The 15978-nt window shown below is 39.1% G+C and overlaps 1 protein-coding gene and 1 pseudogene across 9 annotated transcripts in view; both read left to right on the top strand.

Annotated features, from left to right (window-relative positions):
* Positions 1 to 15978, top strand: part of ZDHHC17 (zinc finger DHHC-type palmitoyltransferase 17) — a 248781-nt gene that overhangs the window by 27036 nt on the left and 205767 nt on the right. For 4 of the 9 annotated variants that reach the window (XM_032644967.1, XM_032644968.1, XM_032644965.1 and 1 more), the window contains exons 4-5: positions 3382 to 3462; positions 11912 to 12073. The gene's annotated coding sequence lies outside the window, so the exon portion shown is untranslated. Of the gene's footprint in view, positions 1 to 2411; positions 2443 to 3381; positions 3463 to 5330; positions 5379 to 11911; positions 12074 to 15978 lie in introns of those variants that run through there. The other 5 variants (XM_032644970.1, XM_032644966.1, XM_032644972.1 and 2 more) reach the window with 4 other exon arrangements.
* On the top strand, positions 3155 to 15347 carry LOC116761152 (annotated as a pseudogene).

The raw sequence follows: 15978 nt of genomic DNA, 5'->3' as shown, positions 1-15978 counted from the left end.
GATATCATATGATATTTGTCTTTGACTTACTTCACTTAGTATGATAATCTCTAAATGCATCCATGTTGCTGAAAATGACGTTATTTCATCCTTTTTGTGGCTAATATTCCACTGTATGTATACATACCACATATTCTTTAACCTTTCATCTATCGATGGACATTTAGGTTGTAGAAGTTTGTACCTTTTGACAACCTTCCTCCAATTCCTCCTCCCCTGAACCGCCCCCGTGCCCATAACTGCAAATCTGACCTCTTTTTCTATGACTTTAGTGTTTTGTTTTGTTTTTCAAGATTCTTCATTTAAGTGAGATCATATAGTATTGGTCTTTTTCTGTCTGACTTATTTCATTTAGCATAATGCCCTCAAGGTCCATCCATGCTGTTGCAGATGGCAGGGCTCCCTCATTTTTTAATGGCTGAATAATATTCTTTTGTATGTATATACTGCAACTTCTTTATCCGTGCACTTATGTATAGACACTTAGGTTTTTTCCATGTCTCAGCTATTGTAAATAATGCTGCTATGAACATGGCGATGCAGATATCTTCTTGAGTTAGTGCTTTTGTTTCCTTTGGATATATTCCCAGAAATGGAATAGCTGGATTGTATTGTAGTTCTATTTTTAATTTTTTGAGGATCCTCCATACTGTTTTCCTTGTGTCTGTACTTGTTTAGTATCTCACCAACAGTGCACAAGGGTTCCCTTTTCTCCACATCCTCACCAGCATTGTTACCTCTTATCTTTTGGGTGATGGCTACTTTAACAGGCATAAGGTGATATCACATTGTGGTTTTAATTTGCATTTCCCTAATGACTAGTGATATTGAACATCTTTCAATGTACCTATTGGCCTTTTGTATATCTTTTTTTGGAAAAATGTCTATTCAGGTCTTTTGCCCATCTTTTAATTGGATTATTTAGTTTTTTTTCATTATGGTTTTTTTGTTTTGGGGGAGATTTTTGGCTATTGGGTTGTATGAGTTCTTCATATATTTTGGATAATAACCCCTTATCAGATATCTGGTTTGCAAATATTTTTTTCCCATTCCACGGTTGCCTTTTTACTTTGTTGATTGTTTCTTTTACTATGAAGAAGCTATTTAGTTTTATGTCGTCCAACTTGTTTATTTTTGCTTTTGGTGACATATCCAAAAAATCATTGCCAAGACCCATGTCAAGGAACTTTTTTCCTGTGTTTTCTTCTAGGAGTTGCATGGTTCAGGTCCCATGTTTAAGTCTTCAATTCATTTTCAGTTAATTTTTGTAAGTGGTGTAAGATAGGAGTCTATTTTCATTATTTTACATGTGAATATCCAATTTTACCAACACCATTTATCAAACAGACTGTCTTTTCTCCACTGAGGCACTCTCTTTCAACTACTGTAATGGGCAACTACTTTCCCCATTAGAATGATAATTCCTGTCCCTTACTTAAGACTGAGAGCACTATTAAGTAACAAAATTAATTTAACTGAAATACCACAACTTAAGAAGAGCAGATATAATAGTTTTAAATGTAGCTATAGTAAATACTGGCATTAAAAAATAATAAAGAGCTAGGTAAGTTCCTCTGAAACCACTTTTTTTTTAAATTTTTATTGGAGTATAGTTGATTTACTATGTTGTGTTAGTTTCTGCTGTACAGCAAAGTGAATCAGTTTTACATAAACATATATCCACTCTTTTTTAGATTCTTTTCCCATATAGGTATTACAGGGTATTGAGTAGAGTTCCCTGTGCTACACAGTAGGTCCTTATTAGTTATCTGTTTTGTATATAGTAGTGTGTATATGTCAATCCCAATCTCAGTTTATCGCCCCTCTCTTTCCTCCTGATAAGCATAAGTTTGTTTTTTACATCTGTGATTCTATTTCTGTTTTGTAAATAACAAAACATTTGTTATCGGGGGGGAAATTGTTTCATTTGTACCATTTTTTTAGATTCCACATATAAGCGATATCATATGATATTTGTCATTCTCTGTCTGACTTATTTCACTCAGTATGACAATCTCTAGTTCCATCCATGTTGCTGCAAATGGCATTATTTTGTCCTTTTTTATGGCTGAGTAATATTCCATTGTATATATGTACCACATCTTTATCCATTCCTCTGTTGATGGACATTTAGGTTGCTTCCATGTCCTGGCTCTTGTAAATAGTGCTGCACTGAACATGGGGGTGCATGTATTTTTTTCGAATTATGTGAAACCAGTTTAAATTTAGACAAATAGCAGAGAATGACCTTAACAGCAAGTCTGAGCATTCAAGTATGGAGGTCTTTCTCTACATAAGGGAAGATAGAGGATGCCTGGTCTTGGAAATTAACATTATGGTTGAATGCTCCCCCAGAGTGTAATGAGCAGAGAACCAAGAAATACACGCCTGTGCTACATTTGTTACATGCACGGCCTGGCACTTGATGAGTGTTCCATGAATGTAAGTCCCTTTCCCTTTTGCATTTTACAAAATATTTCCACACCTCATTTTGTTTACTCTATATATTGAAAAGAAAATCCCAAGGAATAAACTGTTATCATTCTCATTGTACTGGTACGTAAGAATCTTTACATGCTGAAGCTGAAAATGACTAGACGATTCTGCAGTTTGGTGTCTCTAGCCTCAGTGTTCTGGGTTTGCACTCTCCCTGTAGGAATCGATCATGTGTTTCTCTGGCCATTGAGTTGTGATAAGAAAGATTTTCCTGCTTGGAGTCCAAACTGAGCATGGATCCCACATAAATAAAGACCCATGACACTTTTTTGGGGGATTGGTTTTGTTTGTTTGTTTTTGGCTACGCCACACGGCTTGTGGGGGCTTAGTTCTCTGACCAGGGATCAAATTCGTGCCCGTTGCAATGGAAGCACAGAGTCCTAACCACTGGACCACCAGGGAATCCCCCCATGACACTTTTTGCCATTGAACTGAGCTGAGGACCCTACTGACTGTTAATCCCTTTATCCCAGGGTTGAGTGGGTGACATTTTGTATTACAAAGGTATATATACCAGTGCTTAATTTGAGAGAGTTTCCAAGAAAGTCTCATGGAAAGTCTCAGACATGAGGTGGAGTTTCTAGACCTGACATCATTGTATTAATATAAGTGAAAAAGAGCTTTGAAGACATGAAGAAAGCAAAAGCATGACACGACCATGTCGCACAAAAGAGATGGGTCTGCCAACAGCATGAAGAGAAACTGGAAGGAGACAAATTTAACTAGATTTTCAAAGTTCAGATGGTAGGGGATGTTGACCAGGAAGATTATAAATTTTGACTATAACCTATTTAAGAAGCATTTGGTTCTTAAGAAGGGAGAAACTATTTACAAGTAAAACCAACATAATCTTGCCTAAGACATGGTTTTGTGCCTTTACTTCAGGTTCCCTCATTTTGCGAAAAGGAAAGGGTGTTGCAGGAAAGAGAGTGGGGCACGAGAGGATGGCCATGTCCCAGGTCTCAGGTGAGTCCCGAGATGGCCACCAAGTGTGGGTTCTTGGCTTTGTGCAAGAAAGAATTCAAGAATGAGCCACAGTAAAGAGAAAGAAGATTCATTCAGGGAGAAACACAGAGTGTGGGCCATCTCGGAAGGTGAGAAAGGCACCATGACATGGAGTTGTCAGTTTTTATAGGGGTGGGTAATTTCATAGGCTAATGAGTGGGAGGAGTATTCCAGCTATTTGGGGGAAGGGGTGGGGATTTCCAGGAATTGGGCCACCACCCACTTTTGACCTTTTGTGGTTGGCCTTGGAACTGTCATGGTGCCTGTAACTGTCATTTAGCTTGTCGATGTGTTACATTGAGCGTGTACTGAGGCTCAAGGTCTAGTGGAAGTCTGGGACCTATTTGGTTCTAATCAGTTTATGTCTTGTTCTCAGGCTATGTCTTTCTTTCAAAGGTTGTGCCCTTGCCCCCTTCCTGTCTCAAGGGGAGGAAAGCATAATGACTAAGTAACTCGGGAAGAGTGACCCCCAAAACAGTACAAGTGAATTGTTCTTCCCTTGACTAGTGTTTGACAAGAATCCTAGAAACCAGGAAAATTTCCTTACTGTATTAAATTCAGACCCTTAACAATCAGAATAATTAATCTGAGTATCATGAGATGGTTGAGTAAAGCCCCCTAATCTCCTTTATATAATCACCTATAAAAAACAGAATGGCATTTTGGGTAAGCCAGAATACCTGCAACACAAATTTAAATACACCTGTATTAGATCCAGTACCTAATATCATCACTAACATCTATATTCTATTTGTTCACTCAATAAATATTTATGAATTCCCTACCATATGCCAGACACTGAGGATACAGTATTTGCAAGACAGATATGATCCCTGACCCCATGGAACTCGCAGTCCCCTGGGGAAAACAGGCATTAAATAAATAATTGCATTTATTTTTACCTTTATAACTTTGTAAAAAATGAACAAATATTTTTTGAAGTTTTATGCTGGGTGTAGGAGATACAAAGATAGCTGTCTACAAGGAGGTTTATAGAACCCATAAGATCTGAAAATCCTATTTTAGAATATGGCATGGTGAAGGACTGAACATAAAGACCCTGATCCAATAGTTCTATGTCTAGGACTTGTCCTTATGTGTTAACATGAGATCTGGATTTTAAAAAAAGAATTCCCTTGCATTATGGTTTAAGCCTCTTTAAGGCAATGTAACTAGAGGCAACGGTAAACTGATCATACTGCCCTCAGACAACATCAGAGGGACTATTTCTGAGTCATCAGACAAATACAATAAGAACATATCCCTCTCAAGTCCATCTCTCTAAAAATAGACCAGGACAGTCTCAAAGCACATATTCCTCCATTGATATGTACTTAGAACTTTTAGATTTCTGGTCCCAATTTTGGAACTATATGGTCATTCATTGCACCTATTAGCTGACAATCATTATTTCAAGAAATCCAAACGCCAGAACTGGTAATGGTCCTACTAGGACTGCAGTGATGTGAGATATAATATTTTTATTTAATAATTTTAATCATAAATAACCTAAAAATTCACTCTGGGCTCCTCCAATTAAAAGAAAAGTATAAAACTCAAATAATATTTCCTAACACATTCCATGGTCTCCCAAATTTGGAAATGTGTTTTTAAATAAAATAAAAAATTTAAAACAAATGCTCCATGGAATGCTTTTGTTAAAAATTGGTGGAATCAAGAGAGAAAAGTGATATATGCATAGTGTGCCAATAAACTGGCTTTCTGAAAACAGAAACAAAGACGAAATTCTGATTTGAAGTCTTTGTTGACTTTTTTGGTATGAGTACTTGCACCATGGCCAACTTCAAGCTACCAACCTGAAATCACAGAACGTACAGTTGTGGAGAGATGTGCACAATTGGCTCTCAAGACCCTGGGTAAGCCAGCTCCAGCACCCACTGGCTGTTCCTGAGGGAAAAAATAAATATTAATTTATTTTCTGTCAGAGAGGCCAAAGACTCCATCTTTTCTGATGTAGTTCCTAGAATATCCAATTTGGGGAATTATACTTAATGTTGGTTCTAATACTTTATAAAACGAAAGGTTCCTTTTATAAACCTTTTCAGTGCTGCACACTTTGATGTGATTTAGGTTTAAACATAGCAACCAATTTTCCCTAATGAGAAATATAGATAAAGATGTGAATGTTTATTAGTAAGACAGTGACATTAAAAAGATTTGTGCTACTTGGCAGTAAAAGCATTTCTATTCCTTTGGTTGAAGTAAATTTATAGCACTCTCCATGACTGTCCACCAGATGGCAGACATTTCACGGCAACTTTACAAATAAGGCACATCTGCATTTCTGCAAGGCTGAACAATAATTTTTGAAGATGCTAAAGGAAATAACGAGCACATTTGGATAAACAGCAATACATGCAGGAGCACATTTGCAACTTGGATTATACTCTTATTTTTCCCCTCTGTTTGGGGTTCCAGAGGGTATTATCCAACTGATCTTTCCTGATATTTTCATTCACGGAAACCTCTGAACTTGGCTAAAACTGAACTTTTGATCTTTTCCTCGCCTCCAATTCCACTTCTCTTTCAGCCTTTTTTTCCAGCTGCTCATTCCAGAAACCTGGAAATCATCCTTGATAATTTCACTTTTGTTATCTTCCATATCTAATCTGGCATCAAATTCTACTGATTCTTATCTATCTTATCTATCTATAGCCTCCTAACTCATCTTCTTTCTTCTTTCCTCCACATAACAGAAACAGCATTGTTTTTAATATGTAAATCAGAACATGTTATTCTCCTCTTTTTTTTTTTTTTTTTTTTTTTTTTTTTTTTGCGGTACAGGGCCTCTCCCTGTTGTGGCCTCTCCCGTTGCAGAGCACAGGCTCTTGACGCGCAGGCTCAGCGGCCATGGCTCTCGGGCCCAGCCACTCCACGGAATGTGGGATCTTCCCGGTCCGGGGCACGAACCTGTGTCCCCTGCATCGGCAGGCGGACTCCCAACCACCGCGCCACCAGGGAAGCCCGTTATTCTCCTTTTTAAATCCTTCAATGGCTTAAATAATAATTTTTTCTTTAACTATTGACTTATTTTCCTTTAAAGTAATTTACTTTTTACTTATTGTAGTAAAGTCTCAGAATGAACTAGTAAATGTGAGCAGATAAAAGGCAAAGCAATAAACTACAAAATCCCACTACTTGGGATACAACTACTTGGTTCTGTGGTGTAGTGCAGATGCTCCCAACAGAAAATAAGTTGTTACTTCATTGTCCTCAGGGTCATAATCTACATGCCACCTAGTACAGGAAAATTATCTGCTTTTCTACCTCAGGGAGATGAAAGGCAGATCTTAAGATCCGATTTTGAAGAATATAAAATCTCTTGAGAGAAACTGTGATAGGAAATTTGATATGATGGTTAGATCTGAAGACAATAATATTAAGTGCTTCTGATTAGAAAATGTTGAGATAAATCTGCTTCAGCCCCTTGGGAGGATTCTTCAATGTTTTGGCTATCTACGGCTATGTAACAAACGTGCCTCAACTCAGTTGCATGGAATAATTGTTTATATTTTATTATTATCTCTCACAGTGTTGGGGGCTGACTGGGTCCGGCTAAGCCTAGTCTCCTGGGGTTGCAGTCAGACTGGCTGGGGCTGGAGTCATCTTGAGGCTTCCTCATCCACATGCGTGTAAAAGGATGTGGGCTGTTGGCCGGGACCTCAGCAGGGGCTTTTGGCTGGAACATGTATGCATGGCCTTTCTTTGTGGCCTGGGCTTCCTCAAAATAACTGACTGATGTGGGAACATAAAGGTCTAGCCATCTTGGCCCAACCTGGGACAGCTCTGGAGAGTCATTCCAGCTCCAGAGCTCCCTGTGGCATCAGCCAAGGCTGTCATCAGGACTGCATTACAATTCGACTTCTCCCTCTGTCCACTCCGGCTTCCTTCCCTTCCCTTCTCTTCCATTACACAAGTGCTATTCCCAAGGTACTCCTTAACGAACATCATGCACACTCACTCAGTCTTCAAGTCAGTTCCTGGGGAACCCAGCTTGCAACAACACCGGGACTGTAAACACAGTAAGGAAGGCTAGCTAGTGAGAGCTAAATGAGCTGTAACTATATGATGGCAGTCAATGTTGGTGCCAGAACTTCCATCTGGGGGCATCGGGAGCAGTATTGTCTTTTGTGTACTTGTGTGTGTTTGAATATATGGGGGGTTGGGGGGAAGGGAATTCACTTTGGGGACTTATTTCGAAGTTGCTTATCTAAAAGTATACTATAACTTAGATTGTATATTTATTTGTACGGCTTATCTGGGCAGCTGATGGAGATGTAGGGATGAGAAGAAAAGTCCCTGCATGCACATACACATCCCCCCACCGCAGCTACTCTTAGGATGACCACCCAAGTTTGGCTGAAAGAGTTGAGACATTCTCTGGAAAGTCTTGTAAAGAGCTGAGGCGCTTAGCATTGTTGTTGGTGTTTTGTGGCCAAAGATGAGCAAGAGACTCGTTATGGTGAAGAACCAGAGCCTGCAGTGTCAGGGCTGGTGGAGGGCACAGGAATCAGTGCACTCACTGCTTGAACTAGGATCGTCCGGTAGGAAGAGTCACTCGATCACTTTAAGAAGCTTTTTGGAGACTGGGAATCAACCAAAACTCAGAGCTTCAAAACCCATTATCTCCCAAATATTAGCATGGCTTACTCCCTTCATTTTTTTTTTTTTTTTAGATTTTTGTCAAGTGTCACCTTTTCAAAGAGGCTTCCTTGACCATTCACTCTATTTAAACTAGCACTTCTATCACTCTCTCCCTTTATACTGCTTTTATTTTCCTTTATGTTGCTTATGACCACCTGACATAAATTTATGCACTTTTTATTGACAATCTTTCTCACTAGAATATAGTCTGTAGAAGGGGAAAGAATTTGTCTATTTTGTTGATTACTGTATACCAAGAACCAGACAATAGCAAGAACTTAATAGGTATTTGTTGATTGAAAGAATAAATGGGCATTATCTTGAGTAATCAAAATTTTTCCAATTCTCTATCTTCTGGTAGAAATTCCAAACTCCCTCAGAGATGGAAAGCATAGGCAACAGCAACTTTTTACTGAATGTTTCCTAAATGACTTTTATTTCATATTTGCAAACTTAACAAAAGAGAGTACTATGATAAAATAGGTAGAAGAAAATAGATCATTTGGGTAAAAATCAAATACCCAGACTCATCCTTGGGCAAATTGAAAAGTGCTTCTTCTCCCCTGGTTCTCTCCTTGGCTCTTCTCATAAAACAAGATAAGGCCATAGCTTCTCAGTGCTTATAAGCTTGAAAACACACTTTTAACTTTTTAGTGGAGATTTTGTTCAACTCAGAATTACATTTAGCATATGAACTTGTTTCTTCCAAATAAATTAGTTGAAATGGAAACATTTCAGTGCTGTCAGTGCTATCCTGAAAACACCAACTGTCACAAACAGGTGCTGATAATGAACCTGAAATGTATTGATACAGAGTACATTATATTTACAATATAATAGGGTGACTTTACCTATGAAATATATAAATGCAATCACCTGGGATAGAATCATTTTTCAAGAATTTGCCTATGAGTTGGAGAGGCATCCTCCAGAGTCCTGGGAACTGCCCTCTTTCTCCATATTCTGGAAATTAGGGGCTTACATTCTCAATCCATATAGAGATATATTCTTCCTAAACTTGAACACTCTTCCCCTCTCTCATCCTGGGGACCAAAGTAAGCCAATGAGACTTATTCCCTGGAGATTTGGAACTGGGACCGAAGATTTCAACTGTCTTAAATTCTAGGGAGGGAGTTGTTGATGGTGATATTTTCTGCCCCATGATCTGGAGAACAGAGATAGCCAGTATGCAGGAGCAAAGAAAAATGGAGATCTGAAGGGGAAGCAGAGACCTAGGATGGAGAGCCTCTCCTGATTTCCCAGTGGTGCTTGAGCCCTGGTTCCAGTTGACTGTCAGGGTCCTGCTACATCTCTGCCCTTGGGTTCTGTGAGACAATTTAATTCCTCACAGCAAGTTCCTTTCTTCCCCTTTTGTGTAGCTTAGTTGGCTCTCTATCAATTGCCACCAAAGATTCTAACAAACATGCTTTTTAAAAGTAAGTTTTAGGCCTTGCCATTTTCTCTCTAACTGCCCCTGATTTTTCAGAAAAGCAAAGAGGAAAAGAGGTTTTTTCTTCTCTTACAGAGAAGCAGACACTGTTCAATAACATGAAGGTTAGGATTAGGGTTTCTGTTTGTATGTTTGTTTGTTTGGCCACTACATGTGGCTTGCGGAATCTTAGTTCCCTGACTAAGGATTGAACTTGCGTCCTCAGCAGTGAAAGCATGGAGTTCTAACCACTGGACCACCAGGGAATTCCCAAGGTATTTCTAATAAAGGGTTGAATCTAGGATGTTCGCAAAAGTACCAGTCTTACTTTCCTGTTCAGTCTGGAGACACCTGTAAAAATATATAAACTTGTGCTGTTTTCTGTTATTATAAAACTGGCTTAACAAAATACTTATACAAAGGAATCTTTTAAAGACAGCCAGACTTGAGGAGAAATTGCTGCTGTGTCCTTTGAAAAGTTCCCTATGACCTTCACCAGCCTGCAGTTCTAATTGGTTATCTTAATAATTTGCTCCCTAGTAATTATTTTAAAACTGACATCTCTACTTTTTAAAAGGTAACTAAGTATTTATGATGTTTCTTTGTTAAGCCAGGAGAAGAGTTTTAGAATGTCCTTTTTTCTCCCTTTGTGCACAAATAAATAGCACACCTCTGACTTTTCTCACTCAAACAAATAGGTGAGAGCTTTTGTCTCATTAACTGGGACTAGTCAGGGTTGCAACTACTTCCTATTTTAAACCCATTCTTATCACTAACATCCGGTTTATTTTAATACTGGGGAAAATATTTGAATCCCATGGGTCTTTATTTCCTATTATTTGCCAAACAATATTAAAAGATGAGGGTTTTCATTTCTGTAATGTAAACTTACTGCTTATCAGGATCCTAGGGGCTGTGCATAAGTGCTACTTGAAGAAAAAATAATTTGGTATCTGAGGTCTCCTAGGGGAGCAGAAAATGCTCTGTAGAATCATTTTGTGAGGAAAACAAACCCACTTTTTGTTGCATGTCCAAATAATATTAATCTTATCTGGTGTGCTTGAGTGGTGTCTCCCAGATTTTAGAGATCTGCTTGGTTCCAGGGTTGTTTGATACATAGCCCAGGTCTGGGCAACACAAAGTGAGGAAGGGGACTAACAAGTTGCTGGTGAATTGGAACCTTGTATCTTTGATGAAATTAGGCCAGGGTATCCCTTAAACTAAAGATGCCTAGGGTTTCCTCAAATGTTTGGTTTTTTTGCCATGTTTGTGCAAAAAAATGGGCTTTGCTTTCTCTCTTCTTCATTACTCTTGGTCCATACTGAGTCACCTACCTATCACATTTCTGCCAGGCAATTAAAGCACAAAATATTGTAATATATGTGGGGAAATCTTGGCTTACACATTATATACACAAAGGTAACCCGATTCACAAGCTCTAATTTCTTCATTGTCTTCTAATCCATATAGAGAACTCTCTTTACTTTTCCTGATTTCTTAGGAAGTGAGATTTCTTTCCTTCATTGTTTTTCTAAGTTAACTTTTGGGTTCAGAATGAAGTTATTTTACGGCAGCTTGTAACCTCCTATATATTTATATTCTTTTAGTCTCTCACTCATTGAAGCTTCTCATAACCAGTCCCTCATTTGCCCGGGCATGTAGGCTCTGGACAATTCCCTTGATTTTTTCCTTTATAAAAACAATTTTCCATTTGTTGGATTCTCAAGGCCACGTTGCTAGTAGATGAGAAAGCCAGAATTCAAAACCAGGCTGTCTCTTTCTTGAGCCTGGAATCAGTCAGTGTAGTATATTTACTGAAGAATGGACATGGGATGGGGATGAAGCATAGGACTGAGGATAGGAGAGAGGTTCCAGTACACTTGTTCCAAACACCAGTCCAAGGCTCCTCATGGAGTGGGTAGGGTACCATAGGCATATCAATTCCAAATCTCTATACTTTCTTCTTGTACACATTTAGGTCCTCATGAAAATAGAATTTTTAGGTAACCTATTTTTCCAAAGTTCCAAAAGTAAGGCATGCAGATTGATACCCACCTCCCAACCTGGCAAACACACTCAAGAACATGTGTGTGCGTGTGCGCACACACACACGTCAATTCTCTGTATGTAATTAGAGCTTTAAAAACTTCCAATGTGCAAACTTCTGTCATTGTCAGTTCTTTCCCTCCCAGGTCTTCCCAGTTCCTGCTTATTTCTTCCAGTAATACTTACATACCTGTTTCAGTTATAATTGCTCTGTAAAAAACCACACCAACTTAGTGGGGTAAACCAACAATCATTTTATTATTTCTTAAGGTTTCTGTGAGTCAGCCTGAAGGACTCTCATGCTAGTGACATCAGACAGTGACTGAAGCTGTAGCAGCAGATCGGAGCAGGGAGCAAGGTGGACTAAAGCACCTAGGAGCTGGATGGTCATCTCTCCTTCTTCAAGTAGTCTCAGGGCAGCGGCTGCCACAAGTAAGTGCTCAGTAAATGGTAGCTCTGAAAATTACTAGCTCCATGGAAAAACCCAAAGTGGTTTTTAAAAAATATTTTTTTATTTACTTATTTGGTTACATTGGGTCTTAGTTGCGGCACGCGGGATCCTTTGTTGTGGTGCACAGGCTTAGTTGCCCCGTGGCATGTGGGACCTTAGCTCCCCGACAAGGGATTGAACCTGCATCCCCTGCATTGGAAGGCAGATTCTCAACCACTGGACCACCAGGGAAGTCCCCCCAAATTGTTTGAAGATGGGATTTTTTTCTACCTCCACAGAAAATAATTGGGGAAATGTTACCCAGCTTGTGAACTTTTGTTTTTGTCGTTATTAATTAGCACTCATATAACTTAATGCTCTTAAATGGCCTGACAATAATTTATTTGTAAGTTTAATACCACTCCTGACAGAAGGTAGGTGCTACAACAATGTAGAAACAAGGAGAGCATAATTAAAAGAGCATATTAAAGATACAAGTAATTTGAATTACTCAAATTATGAATCTGAACACTGAACTAAAACTGTGGGCTGATGGTGGAGGGAGATATTCTTCCTCCAGCCTTACGGGCTACCATGACATTCCCTCACCTGTTGTACATGGATATCCCTTCAGAGAAGGCCGGAATTGCTTCATTTCCACCTAAGAATTTTACAATATTCATCTAGTGTCTTTAAATCTTTACAAGGTATTACATGCTGTCTCAAAGATTTATAAGTGCTGTTGACTGAATGTTTGTGTTCCCTCCAAAATCCATATGTTGAAGCCCTAATCCCCAATGTGATGGCATTGGAGATGGGGCCTTTGGGAGGTAATTAGGTTTAGATGAGGTAATGAGGTGGGGTTCTCATGATGGGATTAGTGTCCTTATACGAAGAGATCAGAGAGCTACTAGCCTCCCCATATGAGGATACAACAAGAAGGCAACCATCTGAAAATCAAGAAGAGGGACCTTTCTAGATACCAAATCTGCCAGCACCTTGATCTTGAACTTCCCAGCCTCTAGAAATGTGAAAAATAAATGTCTGTTGTTTAAGCCACCTAGTCTATGGTATTTTAACTGCCCAAATTGACTAAGACAATAAGGAAATTAAATATTTAGATTTAGAAATGCATTTTCCCATAGAAAACTTGATTTAAATAATAATTCACTTCTGAGGGGAGGCCACTGACTGAATTCGTAATGTAGTTGAAATAGCAAATATTTTTAAATGAAAAGGCAGTGTTTTAAAAACTGTTGGAATATTGTTTTTCAAGAAAACAGGAAAAATAGGCATTAGTCTGTGGATCAGGAGCCCTGGGTTCAGTCTTCTGCTCTCTACTGTCTGGCTATGTGAATCTAACCAGGTCATTTTACCTCTCCAGCCCTCAATTTCTTCATTTTGTAAAATTAAAGAGTAAAGGAGGTTGCAATAAAAGCATACTTTAAAAAATGTTCTTCCCATTCCTATACCCTCTAAAAGGAACTGAAAGAAGCTAGTTAGAGAAGGAGACTCCATCTACACTGAGACTAAGAAAGGCCCTAGCCTCATACACAAACTGTAAAGAACTTTATCCGCAAAGAGCATCACTAGAAGTAAAGCTAGCCGAGAAGCCAGGTTCTGTTGCTCCTGGACAAATGCAAACTATGGAGATGAGACTGAGGCACCACTAATCCTACCCAGTTTAGGGGAATGAGGGCTTCAAAGGATGAGTGGGGTTCAGAAAAGATAGCAGACTTCCTGCTTTGAGTCATTCCCTGCTAAAAGTCTCCAGGAGGTAATGGCATGTCCAGAAATTCTATTTAGGGTAAATTAGAGGCTGCAGACTGGTTAGAAGAGAAACCTTAAAGCTGATTTTGCAAAGCACTGTATATCAATCAGACTGAGGGAATGTCAAAGGTCAACATCAAAGAATTGGGGAGGGGGACACCAATGAAATTGTGGGACCAGGGTACTTCAGCTCTGCCATTGCCAAAAATAATGGGACAGGAGGAGGAAAGCTTGAATAAAGGAGAAATTTATTATTATTTTTTCTTCTTAGAAACTACTTGGAGGGTAGTAGAGGGAAAACATTGAAGACCCAAGCTCAGAGCACCTGACAGCTGTGCCATCCTTTCTGTCTCACTTGGTGTCCTTAGGGAATTAGGATCATGGAAGTCTCAAAGTTAACCTATCTTGTAGTTTATTCTTGTCTAATGACTGGACGGAGAGTTTTGCAGGTTTTGACAGGGCTCAACAAAATAATTCTTACTGGTACAGGCGAAGAGTGAAGCCAGAGTTCCAGCCCCATCAGGGTTACCACTTTGGCAACTGGTATGAGCAGTAGCACAGCCATTACTCTCTTTGTGTGCAGTGGATGGATGCACGTGAGCCCTCTGGACACCCAGCTGAAACTTTGGTTACTCTGACAAAACCACAGCTCTGACTGAAAAGAAAGATGAAGACCCACTAGAGCTAACTAATGAGAATGTAACCTACTCTGGGAGGTCTACATGAACATCCTTGAGGCCCCAGGTCCACCTGCAGAGTCATCTTGAGCTTTGACCAGAAAACCAACACCTCTGACAAGAAATTGAAGCTGATTAAGAACTATCAGGAAAAAGTAGAGTCTGAACTGAGTTCCATCTGTATCACTGACCTGAGATTGTTGGATAAGTACATAATAGCCAGTGCAGCTAATCCAGAAAGTAGTCTTTTATCTGAAAATTGAGACTACTTCCAGTATCTCTTTTGCCTAAGTTGATGATCAAAAACAAACTATAGACAATTCCCAAGGAGCTTACCAAAAGGCATTAGATATAAACATGAAAGAGATGTAATCTACACGCTCAATCCACCTTGGACTGGCTCTGAGCTTTTCTATACTTTACTCTGAGATCCTAAATAACCCAGAGCTTGCCTGCACACTGGCTAAAATGACTTTTGATGAAGCCATCATAGAACTTGATGTACTGAATGAAGACTCATACAAAAATATCTTTATCATGCAGTAGCTTAGAGACAACCTAACACTATGGACATCAGACAATGCAGGAGAAGAGAGTGACGTCAGAAGGTGCAGAAAGCTAAATCTATACAGAGTGTCATCATTTTTTCCTTCAAGAAAACTTTTTACCCATCTCCATTCCTCATTCCACTTGGATTCTCTGTAGCAAAGAAATCCATTCAGTGTATAGACTCAACAGTTTGAAATTTTACAATGTATGGACAACATTTCTCAGAGTAAGTGTTTTACTTACATAGATCAATTTCGTAATCGTCTCTTCCTCAGATGTAAATGACAGCTTTAAGTGTTATATAGAATAAAATGGACATTTTAAAACTAGGAAGGGACTTCCCTGGTCATCCAGTGGCTGAGACTCTGCACTCTCAATGCAGGGGGCCAGGGTTTGATCCCTGGTCAGGGAACTAGATCCCACAAGCCACAACTAAGACCCAATGCAGGCAAATAAATTTTTTTAAAAATTGGAAAAAAATGGAATGTAGGACAGAATTCCACTAACATAGGACTCCTAGAAGGAGAATAAGATTATAGGGAAGGTACTGAGTCAGAGGGTTCCCTCTGCTGGTCAAAAGGTGGCATTAGAGTAGCTTGGATGCCAACTGAAACAAAAGGCAGAAATAAATATTCAGAAGAAAAGGAGTCTTTGGGAGAATGTATGGGGAAAGAGTGTGACTGGTTGTTTATATCTGAATATGTCTTATCTCTCAAAACTGTTCATTGCTTGAAGTACAACTAAAAGTTGTACTGAACCTTTTTGTGCCTTGGTTTCCTCCGTGTAAAATGGATATAAAAGTGATGCCAGAGAGGGCAGAGAGCAGAAGCAAGAAGAAGTACAATCCTGCAGCCTGTGGAACAAAAACCACATTCACAGAAAGATAGACAAGATGAAAAAGCAGAGAGCTA

This window comes from Phocoena sinus, chromosome 10 (assembly GCF_008692025.1).
Source record: "Phocoena sinus isolate mPhoSin1 chromosome 10, mPhoSin1.pri, whole genome shotgun sequence".
Taxonomy (NCBI): domain Eukaryota; kingdom Metazoa; phylum Chordata; class Mammalia; order Artiodactyla; family Phocoenidae; genus Phocoena; species Phocoena sinus.
This window is presented reverse-complemented; position numbering and strand designations above follow the sequence as displayed.